Source organism: Marmota monax, unplaced genomic scaffold (assembly GCF_021218885.2).
Source record: "Marmota monax isolate L192 unplaced genomic scaffold, Marmota_monax_Labrador192_F-V1.1 WCK01_AAM20220418_F8-fsc00022, whole genome shotgun sequence".
NCBI lineage: Eukaryota > Metazoa > Chordata > Mammalia > Rodentia > Sciuridae > Marmota > Marmota monax.
Genome location: NW_026695215.1, coordinates 11592742 through 11616725, shown reverse-complemented (window position 1 = coordinate 11616725; position 23984 = coordinate 11592742). Strand labels below are relative to the sequence as shown.

At 32.7% G+C, this 23984-nt stretch overlaps 1 long non-coding RNA gene across 2 annotated transcripts; it reads right to left on the bottom strand.

Moving 5' to 3' along the window:
* Positions 1 to 6897: 6897 nt before the first annotated feature.
* Positions 6898 to 21440, bottom strand: LOC131423717 (uncharacterized). Of its 2 annotated transcripts, none has more exons than XR_009225637.1 (3): positions 21161 to 21440; positions 11834 to 11933; positions 6898 to 9946 (listed from the first exon to the last, which is right to left on the bottom strand). It is a non-coding gene; the product is annotated as an uncharacterized LOC131423717 (long non-coding RNA). The 2 variants fall into 2 exon arrangements; XR_009225638.1 differs by lacking the exon at positions 21161 to 21440 and adding an exon at positions 18740 to 18955.
* Positions 21441 to 23984: the final 2544 nt, after the last annotated feature.

The window sequence follows — 23984 nt, the reverse complement described above, 5'->3', positions numbered from 1 at the left end:
TCCACCTATAAGAGAATATTCTTTTGTTGAAAACTAAAGACACACTTCTTAAATTTGTTTTGTATTTGCATTAACAACTCTATGTCAGTGAGCTTTACTCCATGTCAGTGAGCTTTGAGATCAAAGAAGAAAGGCATGAAGGGTAAGGATAATACATGTATAACTTGGCTCTGTTTAATACCGGAATTTTGAATTGTTTTAAGGAATAAGAGAGTCAAATGGGCATTGTTGTAGACTGGCACACACTCCCAAGGAACAAAATTTGATAAAAATTCAAAGTACTATTGATTAAGTATAGTGCATGAGATTTCTGTTTTAGGAGCTAATATTTTTTGATGAAATATTCCTGTGTGGTTTTTTAATTGAAATTTGAAGATTTACTTTAATTTAAAATTTTTAAAATTTATTCTAATTAGTTATACATGATAGTAGAATGCATTTTGACCCATTGTATACAAATGGAGCACAACTTCCCATTCATTTGGTTCAGATTCACTCCAATAGTATAATCATAAATGGATATAGGGTAATAATTTATGTCTTATTCTACCATCCTTTCCATTCCCACAGCCCCTTCCATCTCTTCACTCCCCTCTGCACAATCCAAATTCCTTTATTCTACCCCTACTACCCCCCAATTATGGATCAGCATCCACTTATCAGAGAAAACATTCAGTCTGTGTTTTTCTGGGATTGGCTTATTTCACTTAGCACAATGTTCCCTAGTTCCTTCCATTTACTTGCAAATGCTATAATTTTATTCTTTTTTCAAGGCTGAGTAATATTCCATTGTGTATATCATGATGCTGCATGCCTATAATCTGGCAGGCTTGGGAGACTGAGACAGGAGGATTCCAAGTTCAATGCTAGCCTCAGCAACTTAGTGAGGTTCTAAGCAACTTAGTGAAACCCTGTATCAAATTAAAAAAAAATTAAAAAGCAATGGGGAGCTAAATATTACTCAGTGGTTAAGCACCCGTAGGTTCAATCCCCAGTACCACAAACACACACACCAAAATTTATATTTACTGTACAGCTAAAAAAGCTTTCTGTTAGCTGTGGTTTTGTAGCCTTTATTATTTACGTAATTTTTAAAAAGTAGAACCTTACCATTTCTTAATGATTCAGTATATTTTTAATTGTTATCAGCTATGTATTTGCAAGTTTTTTTCCTCAAATATGATACTAAGACTGATATAATGAGCAAATAAAGCTACTTATTATAAACTATTATGAGAACAAATTAAATTTTTCTAAGGAAATGGGTTTTCATTTATTAGATTTTCACTAATTTTTCTGCACATTTTATTGAATCATATCCCATTACATATCATTAACAATTTCTTTTGCTATGTCTTGAAGCAGAATACAAGACAGGGACTTCATATAAAAAGCACTTTGACAATCAAATAGAAGAATTTTCTACTACTGAGGTGAGGTATTTGTTTCCAGCTATGATCACCCCCCAGCCTGTAAAGATCCATTCATAAGTCCAGACCTGTAACTCAGCTCCCTTCATTCAACTGGAGATAGAGCAAAGGTTCCTGCTAAAGTGTTCTAACAATAAACAATTAATATTTGCCTTATCAAGAAAGAGATTTAAAGGCTTAAATGAACTGTAAAACATATATATTATTATGTATATATTTACAAAATTATTAATATATGTATGATAAATATTTATACATGCATATGTAAATATTTATATATGCACAAATAATGCAGAATAATGTAAAAATGCAAAGAATTTACTGTTAAATTAAATTTTGTAGTGTGATTTCATTAAAGTCTCTGAATGTCTCATTATGTCAGGATTGTGTGGATTTGCTATTTAAAAACTTAAAATAAAATAAATAAACCAATTATAACCTAAACTTTAGCCTGCACAAAAACTATGGTGCAAACTTCGAATTCTTATATATAAAAGTTTAAGGCAAAATGTTCAAGGGCAATGATTTATTTATATGAGGGGTTTATAAGAAAATTAATTTTATTTTATCTAAAAAATATGCAAAATTAAAATGTATGAACAAGGAAATAAGTTCAACTGCTAAGAATGCTCTCTTAGCAGTTTGGAGAAGGAGTGACAGGGTGCTTTACTGTTTCCCAGGTCAATTGTATGTAACTGTTGTAGTTTGTTTGATTTTATTGCTAATCAGTCACAACTGAAATGCAAACTGTCTGCAGGCTACATTAGCATTGGTTGCTTACTGACATACCCCTAGAGCAATGTCCAGCACAGCACTAAGGAAATGTGCTAATAAACTGACTTAAGCTCAGGCTTTTAGGCCAGTTGAGCTCACAAGAGCTTTTTTTATTCTTCCTTTTGTAATGTTAGCTCTTTGTCATACCATTATCTGAACTAATTATAACTAAATATAGTGAATTAAATTTAGTAATGGATAAATTTTAAGCGCCCTAATGGCACATTTAGTTATTTTACTATTAAGTCTGAGTAATATAAACCTTTCTCAGAATTTATACTTCCATAATGGACACAATGAAGTCAGTGTGATAAACTTCAAACAGCATCAGAATTACAATGAATTTCAACAGAAAAGTCCAGTTTATTATTTTAAGCCACTCTGCTTTTTTCTGAAAGCATATTTTGGCATTTATGCAAAAGAATTATGTGAAACAGAATAATGTGATTTTTGAAATGTTCATATTACTTCAGAATCAATGTATAAATATATTCATATCCTCTTGTATAAATTAGAAAGAAAATATATTAAAGATAGCTCATGAGGCAATACTTATTGTAGGTTCCATATGTGTGTATGTGTGTGTTCATATTTCTATGTATATATATTCAAACAAATAAATACAATATTTTTTGTGATCTATGTCCTAATAATCCTTTTATAAGTTGAAAATAATGTAAATAAAAAATGCATTTAATATATCTAACTTACTGAACATCATGACTTGGCCTGGCCTACCTTAAATATGCTCACAATGTTTACACGACCTTGCAGTTTGGCAAAATTGTTTAACACTAAGCCTATTTTATAATAAAGTGTTGAATATATCATGCGATTTATTGAACACTGAAATAACAGAGAAAGAAAGTTTGTGCTTTGAACCATCATAATTTGGAGATCGTGTTCTGTATATATTTATTTATTTGAACTCAATGAAACTTGAATATTTCTGATATAAAGTCAGTGGATGAAATGTTCTGCAATGAGCTGGTTCAAGGATGATTTTTTACACATTTAACAATCAGAATGCGTGCATATTGGCCAATCAGAACAAATCTACCCTCCAGACATTAGGTATAACAAATCTGTATGATTAAACCTATGTGGAGTCCTTCAAAGGACCCAAACATGGCCAAAGTTTGGATATTTACTTACATTATACAGATTTCTTAGAATCCTTTTAATACAGGTATAAATATGTCCTTTAGCGAATGCATTCAAACCATGATACACTAATCATAAATCCAGCATTGTCACAGAACACAAAGTACATCATTCATGACTGTCTTCTTCAGATAAATGTGTGTGTTTGTGTGTATGTGTGTGTAATTATGCTAAGAGACAGAAAACTTAAGAATTCTTCCATCTTAAAGGAATAATAGAGCAGAACCTTTAAAAAAACATCAACAGTAATCCTAGGGCTCCATATGATGTTATCTGAATGCTTATTTTTTAAATCCATAAAGTAAATGTGAAAGTGGAATTCACAGTTTTATTAACTACAGACTGATATAAACTTGCATAATTAACTTTCTATTCTTATCTGAGCCAAATTCATTTGAAAAATATACAGAGTAAACAATGGTATTAAAATCAAAATTTTTGTGGTCCCAAGGAACTAGCACACGGGAAGTGATAATTTGAACAACCTAAAAAATAACAGTATATTAAAATTTAATTTATGTTAATTGTATTTGAATTCTTAAATTTCATTTTGCTTTGAATGTAGCTTTTAAATAATTGAGGATTGATAACATGTATATGTGGTAGGTGGTAGTAGGCACAGTTTCCTGTAAGGAAATTTCACATTGATGTGGTCAGTTTTCATGTGTGATTTTTAGAAGTGTCATCCTAATAATATTTCAAAATATAAGCATATTTTTGGTGTGTGTGTGTTCTATAACTAAAGACACATAGGGCATTTGGTTAATTTTGCCTGATTTATTCATAAAAACCAAACATTACATTCTAATAAACTGCATAGTCTTGTATTAATACTATTTGATTCTAAAAAGACATATTATTCCTTCTGATGTTAGTGACATTAAAATTGTCTTATTTATTGTTGAAATGTAGTTCACATATATTAAGCCTATGATAGTAATTATTTTGATTCTTAATATCAGAAATATTCTAATTTTATATCCCTCCACTTTTCCAGATTATATCTAGGACAACTTTTTTTTGAAATAGCAAGGTTTTAATAAACTGTGCTTTAATACTATTTTTAATTCACTGTATCCACATTTCATGTAAAATTTAATAATTTTAAAAATGATGCTCATTTTTACCCTAGATAATAAGTTTATTTATCCCAGATCATCAAATTTATTCTTGCTTAAAATGTTTCATCATTCCTTCCCTCAAAACTCCTCTCCAGTAACGGATTCTTTTATTTTTCTTTTCTGAAAACTATTCCTTGATTACTATGATATGATTCCTGTATACACCCTCATCTTAACTCAATATTTAATTTATAAAGATATGCTTATGCTATGTCATTTGAATGCTTTTATATATATTTTTTCATGAATATTTGTTAGCTCCAAATTCACCTGAAGTTCATAAAGAAAAATTCTATTCATCGACAAAGATTTCCCTCCACTTTTCCAGATTATATCTAGGACAACTTTTTTTTTTTTTAAATAGCAAGGTTTTAATAAACTGTGCTTTACTACTCTTTTTAATTTTCAGAGATACATCTTTGAATCTCTAAATACCTCTGCTTCCTTAATAACTGTGGTAAGTAATAACATAACAATGACAAAAATAAGGTCATATATTTTTAAGGTTTTGTTTGTGGTTGTTGTTTTATTTTTCCTCATCAACTCTGGCCTTCCCCTTTCATTAGTATATTCTTCAAAATAGTTGTATGAAAAACATAAAAGGACATAGGAAACTTCACGTGTTATTTTTCTCACATTCATTTTATCCACCACCACCTTGTGATACTGATGTCCTTTTGGTGACCTTGGACCCAGTACCAGTTCAAAGTATAGTCTAGAGTTATGCTACTGCATGCTGTGGAAGTGGCTGTCTGTAACCCTCTCTCTTCCACACCCCACAGAATGCAAGTGGTAACAGAAGGATCTGTCCCAACAGGGACTGCAGTCAAAATAATCCCACGTCTAGAAAAGACCATGAGCTCAGTTGTCCTCAGCACAAGGTAGGCACAAGTGAACATGCCCTTTCTAGACAATGTAGTTAAGAAGGCTGGACCTTTCTGCAATTTCTCTTCCCACCAGTTTAATTCACATGTGCAATGCAACCGTGCACATTTTCCTGGATGACCGTGAAGGCACAGACACACAGAGCTTGCTATGGTCCGATTGTGTCCCTCCAAACCCATGTGCTGATGAAACTCAGTGGCCTGAAGGAGACTAATCAGCGATGGAGCCCATAGAAGGTGACTAAGTCCTAAAGGCAGAAGCCTCATCAATGGTAGCAGGAGCTGATAAAAGGGCTTGAGTGTTTTCCTCTCTTCTGCCATGTGAGGAAACAGCATCTGTTCCCTTTTCATTGTTCTTCCATCTCTTCTGCTATGTGAGAATCGGTGATGAGACTCTCAATAGACCCTAAATACCAGTGCCTCAGTTTGGGACTTTGTAGCCTCAAGAACTGTAAAAAAATAGATTACCAATCTTTACAAATTACACAATATGTAATATTTTATAAAAGAAGCATAAAGGGATTAAGACAGCTAAAATTCCTAAATTGTCAATCAGGGGAGAGAGACCTGACAATAACAAAGACTTGGATTTCCTGTAGCCAGAAATCATCCCCCCCTTTTTTTTCTGTGCACTGTGCTTGTTACAGCAGCTAGCGTTGCCCTGTTGATACAGTGTGTTTCCATTCTTCTTGCAGAGAGATTGGCTTAGGTACAGATCCGCAAGTCAGACTCAGAGCAAAGGCTGAGTGGCACATTCCTTGTCCACAAAAATTAGGTTGAGGAAAACACATAACTTAATCTGGCCTACCAAAGAGAACATTAGAAATTGCCTGAGGTATTAGGAGAACTGAACATGAAAGGGGTCTTCCTTAAACTCTTCTCATGACACAGCTTTGGCAGCTGGCTCAACCCTTGATTTGTAGGAGAGTTATCTACCTGTCTATGTCCTTTCCTGTTTGTGTCCTAGATAGAGTGGCCTCTTTCTTTCTTGTTTTCTATTGATTGTTCAGCAGCTTTAATGTTCTTCAACATTTTCTATTTTCTTGACTACTTTCCATTAATATCCAAATATATTTACTGTTTTAGCCTATAAAATAAGTCATGGGCTATTGCCAACAGTGAAACCCCCTATGACTCAATTTCCATCTTACATTACTCACATAGTACTCTCATACCCATTCCCTGTCACCTGCTGCACATTAAACTCCACTACCTGATGTGAGATAAGGGATAACTTTTATATTAAAAGCAGATATAGGGCTGGGGATGCGGCTCAAGTAGTAGCGCGCTCGCCTGGCATGTGTGCAGCCTGGGTTCGATCCTCAGCACCAAATACAAACAAAGATGTTGTGTCTGCCAAAAACTAAAAAAATAAATATTAAAAAAAGATTTTTTTCTCTCTCTCTCTTAAAAAAAAAAAAGCAGATATACACATGGGAAAGGTTCACAAGAAAAGAGACAGCTTGGGCCTCTCATTCTGCCCTGTTTCAGACTGAGGGGTATGTAGGTCACTTTCACCTTTATCTCAAAGTAGGAAACACCTTGTCAGTATAGAGACACACTATTTCACATCTGACAGTGTAGACATATGTGCTCGGATATTACCAGGCACTGTGTGGTATGCCAGCTGCTTAGCACCCCAAGTCCTTCAGGGCACATGGGGCTTCTCATGCCTGAGGGAGGGAACCCTGACTTCCCTGGGAAGTTGAATTGGTTGTGGCCTGGATGTGACCTCTCTCACTGGGGGAGCTACCCCCTGCCAGGTTGCTCTGTATCTCAGGCAAAGCAGTTGGGCAAACCTCCTGCTTGCATCACACTGGCTCAGAGAGTTAACATTTTGCTGTTGTACAATCTTATCTTCTGTTTCAATTCCCCACAATTCTGAAACCTCTTTTACCACATCACTCAAATACTCCTGTAGCTAAATCCAAGGATCTATAATTTCACATTATACTTGATGTTCTGAGGTGCTTTATTACACTTGTGTCCTTAAACCCTGTCAATTTTACACTCCTCTACAGCTGCCATGAGGTTACAATGAGCAAAGTCTCTGGTCAAATTCTGGCACCCATGCTAGTATTTATTAAATATTTGTAAGCAAACATGGCTCATAGCAGTTTATAAACCTGTTTTTTCTAATAAAAAGTTGTTAGCCCTCTCTCCCTTTAGGTGATATGGTCATACCTTCATGAGGCAGACAAACATTGCTGATGCAGGATCCTGTTTTCTTCTATAAGCAGCATCTATCAGAAATGAAAACCTATTCCAGGATGTAGCACAATAACCCTGTGCTGGACATTATAGGATGGAGCCTCCAGTGACAACGTTGAGATTGAGAAATATTTTTACACATGGTTCCTTAAAAGTAGGCAAAGCCTCCAAACTGTTTCAACTTGTGCACATGTGCTGAGCATCCAAAAAAGAGCTCTGAAGTTCACTAAAAAGAGCTTATCATGGTTCATCATAATAATGAAGAAGTCATTTTTATCATTGAATGCTAACTTGTTTGTCACTTGTTGATCAAGACAAGGATTTCAAAGAATCTGGCATCAGACATCTCTTCATGTATAACCTGCCTTATATAAAACTAGATGACCATCCCAGAAGGTACATTCTTACATGACCACTTAGTGTCCCTGCACTATTCATTTTTGATTACTGCAACTGGCTTACTGAAACTCAAGGTGAGAGTAATTGACAAGTGCCTGTGCCATACTATCAGTACCGAAGTGATTTAAAGGGAGTACAGGCATCCTGACAAGCTGCAATGCTGTGTCACCCAGGGCTCTTAGCAGCTTAACAATGTTACCAAAATTAAGTCCTTCCTTGGAAACAGGAGATCTGGTCCTGTTTCCCTCCTACCTGCTTGCCTCTTCCTTTTCCCTTGTTATTTATACTTTATAAACTTTCCAAACAAGAGCGAACTTTCTTTTATTACAATGGATGGTCAGGTTGTCAATATTAAAAGTGCAGAAGTAATTCTTAGGAGTTTTTGTCTTTGTGAATCCTTAGGCAGAGAAATGTGGGGTGAATATTCTTTGTATACAACCAGAGATATGAAAAATTTGTGCTCTTTTTGTGTAATATGAATTGTAATGCATTCCACTGTCATATGTAAATAAAAAATAACAATAAAAAAGAAATGTTATTAATATGTCCCCTATATTAATAACACCTTATATTTAATCACCAACCCTTCTCTTACTGTTTTCTTTCTCATCATTGACTCTTATTTCCTCTCTTATCCATTCTAATTATTTTGATATGTATGTCATCATAATGTATATATCTTTATTTTTGTACATATCTTTATTTTCTTCATTTAATCCTCATTATTACATATAGTTATATAATACGTGCTTCTTTCTTGATAGTTTTAATTAATAAAATTTCATTTTAAAGCGGTATTACAGATAAATGGTGCAGAACTTACCTAGAGCTCACACATATCAGCCTCTACCCTCAGATTACCCTAATAACTTGCAACAGAGAAGAACATTTATTATGACTAATAAACTAGTATTAGTGCATTATTATTAAGTGAAATCTATAGTTTAAATTGAGATTGACTCAGCATTGTACAGTACTATTGATTTTAATAAGAGCACAGTATCGGGGTCACCATAGTAATATCAAACAGAGTAGTTTCCACAACTCAAAAGATTCCATGTGTTCTACCAATTTATTCTTCCCTCTTATTCCTCCAAACTGAGAAATCACGGACTTTTTATGGTCTTATAATGTTGTCTTTTTGAAAATACCATATGGTTGGAATATTACTGTTTATAGGCATTCCAGACTGGCTTCTTTCAGTTAGCAGTATGCATTTAATTCCCTTCAAGTGTTTTACAGATTGATACTTTATTTCTTTTTGTGGCTGAATAGCTTTCCATTTTATGAACGTACCACAATTCATTTATCCATTCATAAAAGGACATCTGTGTGTCTCCAAGTTTTGACCTTGTGAATAAACTTCTCTGTGGACCTACATTTCTTAGCCATTTGAGTACATATAAAGAAGTGTTTTTATGTGGCATTGAGTAATGAGGGTTTTGTTTTGTTAAAAAAAAAAGTCAAAACATTTTTCAGTGTTATCCACACCAGCAGTGAACGAGGGTCTTGTTCCGAATTCTCATGAGTCTTTGGTGGTATCAGTGTCTTTTAGATTCTGGCCATTGTACAGGTATTTAATGGTATTCTCATTCTTTTACTTTGTAGTTCTCTAATGACATATAATGTTAGGCTTCTTTCACATCTTGCCTTTCTATAGCTTCTTGGTAAGCTATCATTTAGGATTCTTGGTTTACTTTTTACTTGGATCTTTTTTTTTTTTTCCTGTTGAGATTTTAGAGTTCTGTATGCGGCACTATTGTAAATAATACTGCTATCCCTGGTTCCATTGGAGAGCTTCTATACCTGGGACCAAGGGACTCTCAGTACCTTCTTCACTCTCCAGATATTGGGGTGAAATCTCATCTTGTGGCATCTATGCTCTCATCTTAGTGATGTTCAATGTCTTCAATTTCTTCTTGTAGAGATGAAAGTGATAACTTCTGAGGTTTCTACGTCTGAACTAGAACAGAAAGTCTGACATTAGTTTTTTTACTCAAATAAATTCACTTGAAAAATGTAAGATCTCTTTGTTCTGAATATTAGTAGTGTTGCCATTGACCTAATATTCTGTGCTGTACACCAGCCACATTGTTTTTGCATTGCTTACTGGTGGGTACCAAGGATGCTCTAACACCTTGCTCTGCAAATTCCCTGGTGCACATGCCTGTCCATTTCCTAGCTCATACTTTCTTTTTTGCTTATATTTACTACAATTTTTTCCAACTACATTTATAAACTAATTATTTTTTGTAAGTCTTTTTTTTGTTGTTGTTGTTAAGGCAAATGCTATTCCTATCCTATCCTGAAATTTCAAAATATGAAACGGGGACACAGAAGAGATTCAGTAGATTGCAAAGTAGCAGTAAGTGGATACGTGGAGAGTCATCTGAGATAAATTCAGAAATATCTTTAATCACTAAGTTATACTTGAATTATGCTGTGATAAAGCTCAAATTACATGAAACAGTGTAATTGGTTATAATTTCATTAACTACGACTACTATGGTAAATATGAAATCTTTTCTATGGGAACTTCTACTTTCTCCAGTAGTAGGCGACATCACGGCTGCTTTTGCTTATCTCAACAGCTCTTGTAATTGACCATTGTTCTTACTTTTCACCACCATTCTGATAGGCACACACATGTATCTTAGTTGTGTTGTATTTAAATTCATTTAACTCAATTGCTTTGTTTAAATTTAATTTAATTTTATAATTATTCATTTAATGTATAAATGACATTGAACAATGGTTTTAGCTATCTCTTCTGTGAAAAGTAGAGTCATGTTCTTTTGTAATTGTATGCCTTTTTCTCATTAAAGAATTTGATCATTCATTTTCAGGAGTTTCTGATTGGCTTTGAACATTAATTACTTATTAATTTTAGCATCTTAACTATCATCTCAAAAACTGTCATGAGTTTTTTTTTTTTATATTTGATATCTTTCATTAAATAACGACTATGATGTCACTAAGGTCATCAAGATAATCAATGTTTTTGTTTTATATTTTTAATACTGGGGATTGAACCCAGGGACACTTAGACACTAAGCCAAATTCTCAGCCCTTTTTAGTTTTATTGTGAGACAGGACCTTGCTGAATTCCTCAATCCTCCTGCCTGTTCTCCCAAATTGCTGAGATCACAGGCCTGTGCCACTGCTTGAGTCCTATTTTATGTTTTGGCATCCTACCAAAGACCCTCTTCTTAACCTAATGCATCATAATATTGATCTGAATTTTCTCCTTTGACTTGTTTATTTCACTGCTTACATATAGTTCTTAATTTTTTTAGGTATTTGTATTAGCTAGGGAGTCAGCATTTCTTTTTTATACAGAGTTAGCCAGTTTCCCAGAACCATGTACCATCACTGCCATCTTTACCATATCACAATTTCTCTTCATGCATACTTCTATTTTTGAACTTCCTCTTCTGCTCCAATGATCCAGGAATAACTGATCAGGAGTAGCTTCTTCTCCAAAATGTCTCAGCCATCACTGGCTACATAAGCTTTAATACAAATGCTGGAAAAATAAAGTCCTCAAAAAGGAAAAATCATTTAAATTTGATTGGGATTTCTTTGTTTATTCTTTGAAGAACTGACATCTTCATTACATTTAATCAATCCATAACGAGTACAGTAGATGTCTTTCAGCTCCCTAACCTTGTACTTCACTGGATATTGTAAAATGTCTTCATAGCAATTTGTGTATTCTTTGTTTATAAAACAGTATTTTCATATTAATCAGTAAATTTAATTAATATAAGATTAATTATGATTTATTCATAACAAAATGATCAACCCATATTTTCTTATCATAAAACATTTTGAATATTTGAGTTCTTACCCAAGGATACACAGATTTTCTGCAGAGTGACACTCAGAAGCCATGTCCCATTTGGTCCTGGCCAGGAGTCTTTATACTACATTGTGCTGACATGCCATCTCTAGAGATAGAACAGGATACTCAGTCAGAATAAACTTAATTCTGAGCTGGAAGTACAATTGGACTCAGACTTTTTCAACACTCCAGGGAAATACCACTTTAATTCTCCTGAAAACCCAAGATGGTATCAGAGTCTGAATTATTTTACTATGTCAATAATGATTTTTATTGCTTTGTATTTTGTTACTGACTGCATTCTTATCATTGAGGTAGGTTGAAGCAAAGGACCTGAGATTTTTAGAAAATTATCATGATTTTCAGTTCATCTATTACAATTTTTATTAAGAAATGTAAGAAAAAACCTCTTTTATGTAGTTTAATATTTGGTGTTAATGATTAAAATATTTGAATGTGAACATATTCAAATAAGAACATATGCCACTCTCACCAGAGTGGTTATGTACATGAATGAGATTATTTTTCTTTGCCAGAAAATCTGTTTGGGCACAATAAACACTAAATCCATCTTCATTTTTCATATTGGATAAGTTTCCTATTTAAGGGACGCAATTTATTTTATTCAAATCATCTTTCTTGTTACTGATAGGCATTAACTAGAAGAAGATGAGTAGGGCCATCTGGCATTCTTCAGTATCTTATTTTGACACCTGACTCATTTGTTTAAATAATTCTTTGATTTAATATAAGCTAACATTTGAAATCACAAGGTGCCTTCATTTCCAGACTAAATCAGCATACATTTACATTCCGTAGTTAGGTAATTCATAAAGCACATTAATTAATTCAGGGATCACTGCTGAACCCAATTGGCCTATTTGCCTATTCCCCATCTAATGGCTCCGTAAATTCTTCTCCGGTAATTTACTTGATATTAGGTTGAACTAGAGATTGTGTTTGGCTTCACAAAAGTGACTGATAAGATGCCAGCCATCTACAGATGTTGGAGTAGAAGCATTATTTTCTGTTTTAATCTTTGATAGCATGTACAAAGTTTTATACTTTGTACAATGTAATGATGTGGAGATAATATTTTTGACTTAATACATGACAATAATGAAGAACTCACAAGAGGCACTCTTCATTTCACCAAAGTGCTGAAATTCCACATGGACACTATTCCTTGGTCTCTTTTAACTGACAGAGACAGTCAAAGCTACCTTCTTTAAATACTCAATCCTTTCATTTTAACTAATAGACAATGTACCAATATTGGAGTGCACTCTTTATGCGTATTAATTGGATAGGGAAAAAAATGCTTTGGCTCCTCTCTCCACAGTCTTTAAACAAATAAAATAATATAGGTGGGACCTGCTTTAACTCTAAATTATTCTATATTTTGAAGCAGTGACATGTGAAGGCCATGAACATAATATATTTTTCAATGATTTGAAATGACAGAACAAGACTAATTTTAGACTTCAGATCTCCTCCTTTTTAAAATATAAAAAGTGTCAAAGTGTTACATGTATTTCCCTTTTAAAATATTAGGATAAATTACCAGGGTCTCTGAAATTTATTTTTCACTATTGAGTTCATACATATTATTATATAATAACACTTTAATTGTTAACACTTCTGGAAATAATAATCTGATATGACCAATGTACTATTTATTGGTACAGAAACGATCTGTAGGCCCCGAAGTGTTGAAATTTTTCTTTTTTTTTTTTAATTTTTTTATTGGTTGTTCAAAACATTATAAAGCTCTTGACATATCATATTTCATACATTAGATTCAAGTTGGTTATGAACTCCCAATTTTACCCCAAATACAGATTGCAGAATCACATCGGTTACACATCCACATTTTTACATAATGCCCTATTAGTAACTGTTGTATTCTGCTACCTTTCCTATCCTCTACCATCCCCCCTCCCTCCCCTCCCATCTTCTCTCTCTACCCCATCCACTGTAATTCATATCTCTCCTTGTTTATTTTCCCATTCCCCTCACAACCTCTTATATGTAATTTTGTATAACAATGAGGGTCTCCCTCCATTACCATGCAATTTCCCTTTTCTCTCCCTTTCCATCCCACCTCATGTATCTGTTTAATGTTAATCTTTTCTTCCTGCTCTTCCTCCCTGCTCTGTTCTTAGTTGCTCTCATTATATCAAAGAAGACATTTGGTATTTGTTTTTTAGGGATTGGCTGGCTTCACTAAGCATAATCTGCTCTAGTGCCATCCATTTCCCTGCAAATTCTATGATTTTGTCATTTTTTAGTGCTGCGTAATACTCCATGGTGTATAAATGCCACATTTTTTTTTATCCATTCATCTATTGAAGGGCATCTGGGTTGGTTCCACAGTCTAGCAATTGTGAATTGTGCTGCTATGAACATCGATACTGCTACATCGATGTACTACAGGGAAATTTTTCTTTTTAATTAAAAGGCATGTTTTTATTTTATGACTACTTAACTAGGTGATAGGATGTTGAAGGCATAGCTTAGCTTGGCAATCATGAAATAAATACTTGTCCTGTGATTAAAAATTTTATTTTAATGCAAAATATTCATCACATACATAAATGAAAACATAACATTCTTACCACTATGTTTATGTATATGAATGAAATTACTTTTTCTTTGTTAGGAAATCTCTTTGGGCATATTAAACAATGAGTTTTTCTTTAGTTTTATTCAGATACCTTTTCTTCTTCTTAAAAGGGCATAATTTATTTTATTCAAATCATCTGCCTGGTTATCAACAGTCATTAAGTGGGAAGACACGGAATCTAAGAGCATGGACATGGGGTTTGGAGGGCCTAGTGAAAATATATTTATTGTTGATTTCTTTAAACAAATGGGATTCTAAATAGGTAATATTTATCAAACATTTTTATACTTTCAGATTATTTAGTCTCTCTCATTCTCTTTGTCCATATAGTTCTGCTTTCTATTCATCCATTTGCATATCTGTTGATCTGTTTACCTACCTACCTACTACCTACAATTTTTTTCATATCTCTGTATTGGGTCAACTTCATTTTTCTGTATATTTTTTCAATAATATCCACATTCATAATTATAAATTTCCATTCGTTTTGAATGTCTTGTGTGTTCATATTTAGTGAAAAAATCAGGCAAACATTAATTTCAAGAAATCAAAATATCATAAAGGCTTTATAGAGTATTTCTAGATGGATCATTTATTTTAATCATGTAATAATGTGCTTCACATTTTTTTCCTCAGAGATATGCAATGTGAAACATATAGGCTATATAATTTGTCCTTATAGAAGCAAGATGTCATTCAAATTAACCCAGAGCTCTGGTTTTTCTAAGACCTCAGTTCATATGACTCAAGATTCAAGCTACTATATATTGTTTATCTTACAAACAAGGCTTGATGCTTATTCTTTGTGCTGCACATGCTAAAATATGCAACTGGCTTGTTGTCTAAGGCCTTATGATTCCCATGAGAACACAAGCATGGATATGAGCATCTATATGACGTGGAAACCTGAGACGTGTCTTGTTTCCTTTGGCCTTGTTCATGCTGATAAGATACGAGAGTATCATTTCTTTTTGTCTGCATAAAGAGTAATATTGTTCTAGTGGTGTCTTAAAAGTTTTCAGTGACACTTTATTTTCCCCAAATTTCACTAAAAAATTGGATTTGTTTCCATTTCTACAATTACCATACCCCCATACTGAAAAAAATATTCTACTTAATTTATATTTGTGTTTATATTGTTCCTGATGTGAAAAAGCTTCAGAGAGGGGTTATTTAAATATTTCCCTGATAATTTCAGAGCACTTGTCCTTATCCACTTGTGAAGAAAATTTTATAATCTGTTAACTTATATATTACAAACAATTTACACCATGTTAACTTTGCTGACTTACCATTACAGGTTTCATTTTCTTCTGTAATAGTATGATGGGTAGTTAAAGGATGGTGACATTGGACATTGGACATTGGAAAGAAATATTCCATATTTCAGAAGTGGCCTATTTCAGATGCTATCTGAGCAACATTTTATAATTCTTCTTTATACTATATATACATATAATTTAATGATTAGTATTGAAATTTAATTCAATTTAGTATTAAAAGAATATTTAGCTTTGAAATCTTTTGGAATTTCAAAAGCAAAAGTCATTTAGGTGCAATTTATTATATAGTGTGAATATATTTGTGCATCTTTTCCTTAGAAACATAAAATAAAATTATTTATATTTGTATGGATCCAGACTATGGTCAATACTGTTTTGGTATTTGTTTTATTATATCATTGTTTAAAAAATCTATATCAGTTTGAAATAATTCAACATGAATAAGAACTTAATTAAAATTTGCTCATAACCCACTTGAATCTAAAGTATGAAATATGATATGTCAAGAGTTTTGTAATGTTTTGAACAACCAATAAAAAAAAAATTGCCTACCAAATTCAACACATTTGTTATTCAAACAAAAGGCACAAATATTTTGGGGATATTATGTGTAAATATATATGTGTATCAGAAGAAAAGTTCTTGAAATTAGGAAGAAAGTTTTTAGGAAAAAGATGGTGGTATGGGCCAGCCTGCTAAAGATGGAAATATGGTTATAATAAGAATATATTTTTAAGTAGATGACAAGAAGAGGACAACTAAACATCTGTGTGGTGCTAATTAGGCCATAGGTCCATGAAATATATTGTAACAACTGGTGAAATTAAATAGTCTCTGTATTAGAATGATGTATAGCATAAATATTTATTTCCTTAATTTTGATGGCTGTACAGCTTTATTTTAGAATAACTAAGTATTAACAGAGTGCTGCATTATGTATTCCATTATCATCAAATGGTTACAAGAGATATAGAGAGCAAGGGAAGAAAGGTGTTTAAATTCATTAAAGGGTAAATCATAGTGAAAGTTTAAAAATCCTAGAAACTTACTTTAACCATTCCTGTAACTTTCTGTAAGGCTTAAATTACTTTTTTTTTTAATTAAAGTATGGGTAAATTCCAGCCCTTATGTTATGGTTATCTTTTTAAAGAGTGCTTCTGTAAAGAGCCTTAAAAAGATGGAGATATGATCCTCTCTATGAAGCAAGGATAGTCATGCATACTTCTCCCTCCAGAACAAAGGAAAGACAAGCATAATGCCCATTATAAAGTCTTTATGTTCCCTAATTCAGCCTTCCTCTTCTATAATTAACTAATTGCTTAAGCACTTGTCACCTGGCCATCTGTGTGACACCTTGTGGGAACCAGAGCTTAAACAACTGCCAGAAAGACACCAGCATTCCAGCATAAATAGGATAGCATCCTTTGTTTCTAAACCAGGATCCTTGTATCTTCGGCCAACATCTTAAGCTATAGTAGGCTAACCTGTTTCTTTGCAAGAAGGATAAAATGTCTGATATTTCATAATTTTTATCAAGAATACTTGTGTGAGCTATCTTATTTTCGTCATTCATATATTAAAACCATTTCCACATGAAATTTACACCTGATATAAATTAGAATTAAATTTACCCATATATTCAATTAGATTTGAGAGCTTCATATTATTGACATTATCCTTTGATCTCAAAGGACACAGCATTCCATTTTATTTAATGTGTTTTCCTATTTTGTTAGAATTTGACATTTTCTTCCTAAAGTCTTTCTAAATTCTTTACAAGTTCATATTTGCAATTCAGGATAGCTTTTGTGTGTGTTTAAACAACTGTTTTTTATTTTAATAATTTTGCTTAATTTAGTTACAATTAAATACTTTTATATTTAATGCAATTTTAGATAAGTTTGGTTATGCATCTGCTTTACAGTTATCTCCTTTTTTTTTCTCTCTTTCTGACTTGTATTCAGTATTGTGTATTTTTTGATATTTCATTTTCTTAAGTTGAAATTTTCTTCTATTTATACTAGTAGCTTATCTTGAAATTGAAAACTTATCTTTAAATTATCCCATTCTACCTTTGGATTATATTACATTATTTTACAAAGAATGTGAGTACTTCACTACCATATTCATTTTCTTTCCAAGACTCAGAATACTCCTTAAAGCCATCTTAAAACACAAGTTTTATTCTAAAAAGTGGTTTTCCTCATTTCCATCTCTGTTAATTTGATGGATTTTGTGGTTGATTTTTTATAGGCATACTACCTAATTCCCATCTAGATTATAAATCACACGGCTTTTATTTTATTCTTACCCTCTATAGCTTGAATATTATTTCTTAAACATTTGTTTTGAAATTTTAGTTGTAGATGGACACACTACCTTTATTTTATTTATTTATTTGTTTGTTTATTTATTTATTTAATGTGGTGCTGAGGATCGAACCCAGAGCCTCACACAAGGTAGGCAAGAGCTCTCTCTACCACTGAGCCACAACCCTGACCAGCTGGGATATTATTTTTCAATAATAGCTCACAATAAATTATCTGTTCTTACTTCTTATGATATGAAGATAATTTGGACTTTTGGTAAACATTTCCAGCTACTTCTCATGATCACTCTTTTAATCATGAGAAGATGGCTAAAAAATTTTCAAGATATAAGAATATTTACAATAGCTATATCAATAGATCACCATTAGATGCTGTATTTTATTTTCCTATTTGTTCTCATTTAAGGAAAAATCACAAAATATTTATTTTGTTTAACCATTTGGTATAGTTACCCCACTACAGAAATTTCTTACATACCCGAAGAAAGGAAAGAAAAAAGATTTTATGTAAAAGCTCATTTTACCCAAGCCTCAAAAAATTTTAAGAAAAAAATAATAGTTCACAATGAAAAACATCAAATTTTATTTATGTTTAACCTAAAATCAAAACTAAGATTTCTGAATGAGGCAGAATGTTATTACTTACAAAAATTCTAAATCGATTGCATACTCACCAACCTCCCACTCTGGGTGATATGATGAGACCCAGATGGATGTACAGAAGGGAAGCTGACATAGGAGAAATCTCCACAGTTATGAACCTGAGATAATGCATGTACCTACCAGCAGAAACAAGAGACCTTGGAGGTAGTCTTGTAAAATCTTAATATATATGCATATATATTGCAATTACCAGAACCAGAATATAAAACAGGCTTTTTTTTCATATATTTCAAAAAATGCAATTGACACATAAAATATGAAAAAAGAAGTACTTTAGCCGAGAAAAATCTACAAATTAAAATAAGAAAAAAAATTGAAATAAAAAATGAATAAAGTGGGGTTTGGTAACAGATTAAGAAAAACAATTAAAATTGAATGAAAGGTAGATTTGAAAGAATTGCACAGAAAGAATTACAGCAAGAAAATGAAACATACACAATGAAGTTTAAGACAATTGGATGTTAATGAGAATGTCTAACATATATTCAACCTACTTACAATGGAAACTTTAAATTAGATGATTTTTCTACTGTGACTAATAAAATTAATTATGAAGCAAAATATAATCCCAATCGTATCTAAGCTAATCCAGGGTAGAGAAATAGAGAATAGGGAGACAGATAGATGATAGATGAGATATGAATATAGATAGGTAGATAGAGAGAAAGAGAGAAAGAGAATCTCCAATTCTTTTTTTATGGACTTTGTATAAAACACATTACCACCCTCGCCCAAATGTTTTATTTAGTGCATGATACTTATATGTGAAATTAAGTCTCATTTTGATATATTCATGCATGTGTGGGATATAATTTGCTCCACTTCAGTCTCCTGTTCTTTCCCTTCCCTTCCCTTCCTTTCTTCCCCCATTCCTCTTCCGCTGCTCTTCTGATTTCCCTTCTATTTTTTTTTTTGTTTAAATTGGTGCTTTATAGATACATAAAAAAATAGAATTCACAGTGGTATTTTTATATATCTACATAGCATATTTTGCTCCATTTTAGTTCCCAATATTTCCCCTTTCCTATCCCTCCTTAATACCCAAATTTGATAAGTATTGCACACAACAAGCAAATTTAATCAATTTATATTGATTAAAAATATTAGTAAAAAAACTATGAAGTCCATCCATATATTTTAAAAATAACATATTTTGAAAAAATTGGGAATGTACTTATCCCCAGAAATGCAAGTTGATCTAAATTAGAAAAAAACACTGAATAAAGTCTACTATATAAATGTATTAAAGGCAATAGTTACACAATATCATGTAAACATAATTTGGAAAACATGCGATTGAATTCAACATCATGATGAAATCACTGTTAGAAGATTAGAAAGAACTTTAATTTCTACTTAAAATTGTTATTATTAAATAAAAGTAATGGCTTCAGCAATGGCCAGTATCCTTTGAAATGATGAATATTCCTTCTTGAACCTTCTTTCTTGAACAAACTGATGCTAAGATGCTACACACACAGGCATGGAATCAGCAGGGCCTGTCACTGATGTATGAAATAAAATATAAAGTCTTTCGAATAAAGTGAATGTCCTCTATTGACAAACTCAGTGTTAGAAAAGATTTTAAAAAGAGATGGAAACATGCAAATAATAAAGGATCACGGATTCTACTCATCAACAGGTTAACTAAGAAAGAAAACTTAAAAACTGAAAAACAGGGAGCTAGTACATACCAAACTAAATGTCTGTAATGCAAATTGGAAGTGTGTACCAATATTACAGAATGTTCATTTGAAAGCCCTGATTATCTGTGAGCAGCGCCCCCCAAGCAGACGTGCTCACTTAGTTTCTACTTCTACCATCAGTTTTAATTGTTAGGTGTCCATGCAATGAACTGTTAGTGTATGAAGTACCATCCCTGAAATGTCACAAAACGTATAGCCCTTTAGAATACAATACAGTATGCTGTAAATATCAGAAACAGAAAAGAATCTAGAAGGAAACTACCACAATACCTAACCTTAAACATACATACTGATGTGAGTTCTAGACAGTTTGCAATGATACAGTTGTATTCCCTGACATGTAAGTGGGTGCATATATTGATGAAGGGAATGGAAACAGGAAGGTAAGGTGAAAAAGAAAAATTAAAATAAAATCAAGATGATTTTAGTTCAGAGCAACAAAACATCATGAATGGCAGAGTAGGATAAACTCATATCTCCAATTGAGTTTTTATATATGCGTATGTGTGTGTGTGTGTGTTTGTGTGTGTGTGTGCACGCGCACACTGGATAAAGACTGTTTCTTGCATTAGCAATTTGGCAAACACAATTATCAAGCCAGAAAGAAAACAAAATTTAGGCATGCAAACTCTTCCCCCAAAGGACAAATTCTCACTGCAATCTGTAGAAACTAATTTTTATACTATCACATTGAAAATATAAAACAATATTATACAGTATACTTACAGAGTTCTCATCCATCTAATTCGATTTGTAAATGTTTAAGCAACTCCTAGCAGTAAAACCACACCAAACATTAATTTTGTTACTGTAGTTTTCATTCTTCTCAAAAGGAATTTTACAATGTAGGTCATACATTTTGAAACAAAATCCAACCATTTTAGCATCTCAGTTTAGTTGTTTGTGAGTTAATACACAAGCAACCTCTGAAGGATTTTTCCAGAAGACAATATTTTCAGTATGGAATCTTTTGAGAAACATATCACTTGCTGAGAAACAGTCCTTTTAAAAATAGAACTCATTGCTATGCACATTAGTGGACAACCTGCTGTTCCAGACATCCGAAGAGAAGTTATTCTGGCTCAAACAGTAAATCAAACCCGAATGCAAGAGTGTCCTCACTTAAAATCATTATTATGCTCTAAGCATTATGTAAGCCATATTGGAGCCGTGGTGCCTTGTACAATAATACATTCTGGAAAGCAGAGCGAATAGAATTACCTGCCACCCTGTTTAACTTTGATTACTTTGCACCCATCTAATCAACAGTGTTTGTATCAGAGTGGAGTCATGGCTACCCTTTCAAACATGTTATACAGCAGTGATTAAAATAATGAGGATTATCACTGATGAATCAATACGCTTTCTTCTCATGAAAAATCCTAACATTTTGAAGCTGGAAATTTGCTTCTATAGATCAGCTCTAACTGATTAAGGGTTATGATTTGCTACTAAATTGTTGTTTTAAAAATCACTCCTGACCAAAACATTAAACTATAATTACATAGAGACAGTTTGTACTGCAAGCAATCTTTGTCTTAAAAAAATCTCATTAATCTTTTGCTTAGCTAATTATATCTTTGAGTTTAGCTTGAGAATGCATATATTTTGAAGCAAAATTGGAAATTATTGGAAAATTTCATGTGCACAAGAGAATTCCAGTCTGTGAACATAGAAAATCTGGAATATTCACTCCCAAACACCATTACCTTTCCAACATCAAAATGTAAGCTGTAGAAAAATAGAGACAATAAGATTTTGCGCAGATTGTACAGACTGACCGATATATTTCTGCCTACAATAATTAAAACAAATCAGTTTTCATGAAAAATATGCAAGACTATCACTAAAGTAATATATTATTCAGTGCTTAGATTTTTATTCAGTATTTTCAGTTGCAGAATCTAAGCTATTCAGGTTCTTATACTATTGGAATGTCAACTAGTCTAGCTATATTCAGCTGTATGATAAGTTGTTGAAAAATTCATTTTTGGAATTCTGCTTATTTTAAAACCATTATTTCTAGAAGGCTATTCCAAATCATACCAATAAATGAAATCATAGTAAAAGAATTTCTCTATATTCATGTTTTTCTTGAAGGATTTAATTCTTCATTGTCAATAGTTGATATCTGGTGGTTTAAAAAGATTAAATTATCTTCCTGGTAATAATGGTTGATTAAAGACAAGCCAATAATCTCCCTTCCCATGTTTTTTTTTTAATCAATTATTATTTCATAAAGAAAGTAGCAAAAATATCCCACATCTCTCTGTCAATCTCTATCTCTATCTCTATCTCTATCTCTGTATTAGTAACAAGTGGAGGAGGAGAAAATGTCTCAAGACAACCTACAAAAACAGGGCAGTATGTTGTAGATATTCTACACACACAAGTACTGTTTCCTGAGGAATCCTTTTAGAAGGTATTTAATAGAATTACACTAAAATGCTGAGGACCATCATCAGCTCAGCCAAGTCCTGTTTATTTACTCTGATATCCCTTCTAATACCTCTGGGAATGCTCAATCTTAGGAATCTGGGTCATAGAATATGCCCAGCCCTCTACTGCAAAGCTGAGAGACCAGCAGGTCTATAATATCAAGTGAAGGAGGTTGAGGAGATTCCACCCATGTTATATCAGCAAATAGATGTTTTAGAAAAGATATGCTACATAGACATAACTGGGTTCAAATAACCAAATAGTTAGAAGAAATGTCAGCAAAAAGTATATGCAATTACAACTATATAAAGAAACCTCAGATTGAAGAGAGGAAAAAGGAAAAGAGGAGAGGGGAAAAAAGGGTAGGAAATAGAGACAATAAGAATAATATGCCAACTTTTAAATGGCACGTAATGTGAAGAACAGAAGACAATGCTGCACAAATTGATCATTCTGCAGAACAAATCAAAGCGAACACAATTCAATAAAGATAGCTGAAATAGAGGATAAACTGACAGAATAAGTTTGCAGCTGTAAGTAAATAGAATGAATATCTTAAACACACCACTAAAGAACCCCAAAGTAACCACAAACAGGAATATGGCAGAGCTGGGCTGTGAACCTATGATAGAATGCAAAGTCATGAAAAAGAATAATGAGAGAAGAAACCTAAAAAGTAAGAAATGGTATCAAGCCATATGTAGCATGGAGGGCAAAGAGGATGCAGGAACAGTAGAGGGTGGTATGAAAATTAACAACAATAACAACAACAAAAACACCAGCTTTCAAACACTGATCACTTAAATATGTCTAGATTATTCAATGTGCTTTGCACCTATTAGGTTCATTTCATCCTTGCAAACTTCTATCATAATATTAACATTTTCTTCATCTTCTGATTAAAATTTGAGAGGAATTACAAATGATTTAGAGACATGCATATTTTAAGTTCTGGGGTGAAGATACAAATTCAGTCATTCAAATTCTAAGACTGTCCTACCTGTTCGTGCACTGTGGGGCTACCTGATGCACACAATTTAACAGTCCTTTAAGAAGAAAGATTTGAAATGTATCCAGAAAAAAAAATATTCCTGAGTAGATGAAAAGTTGA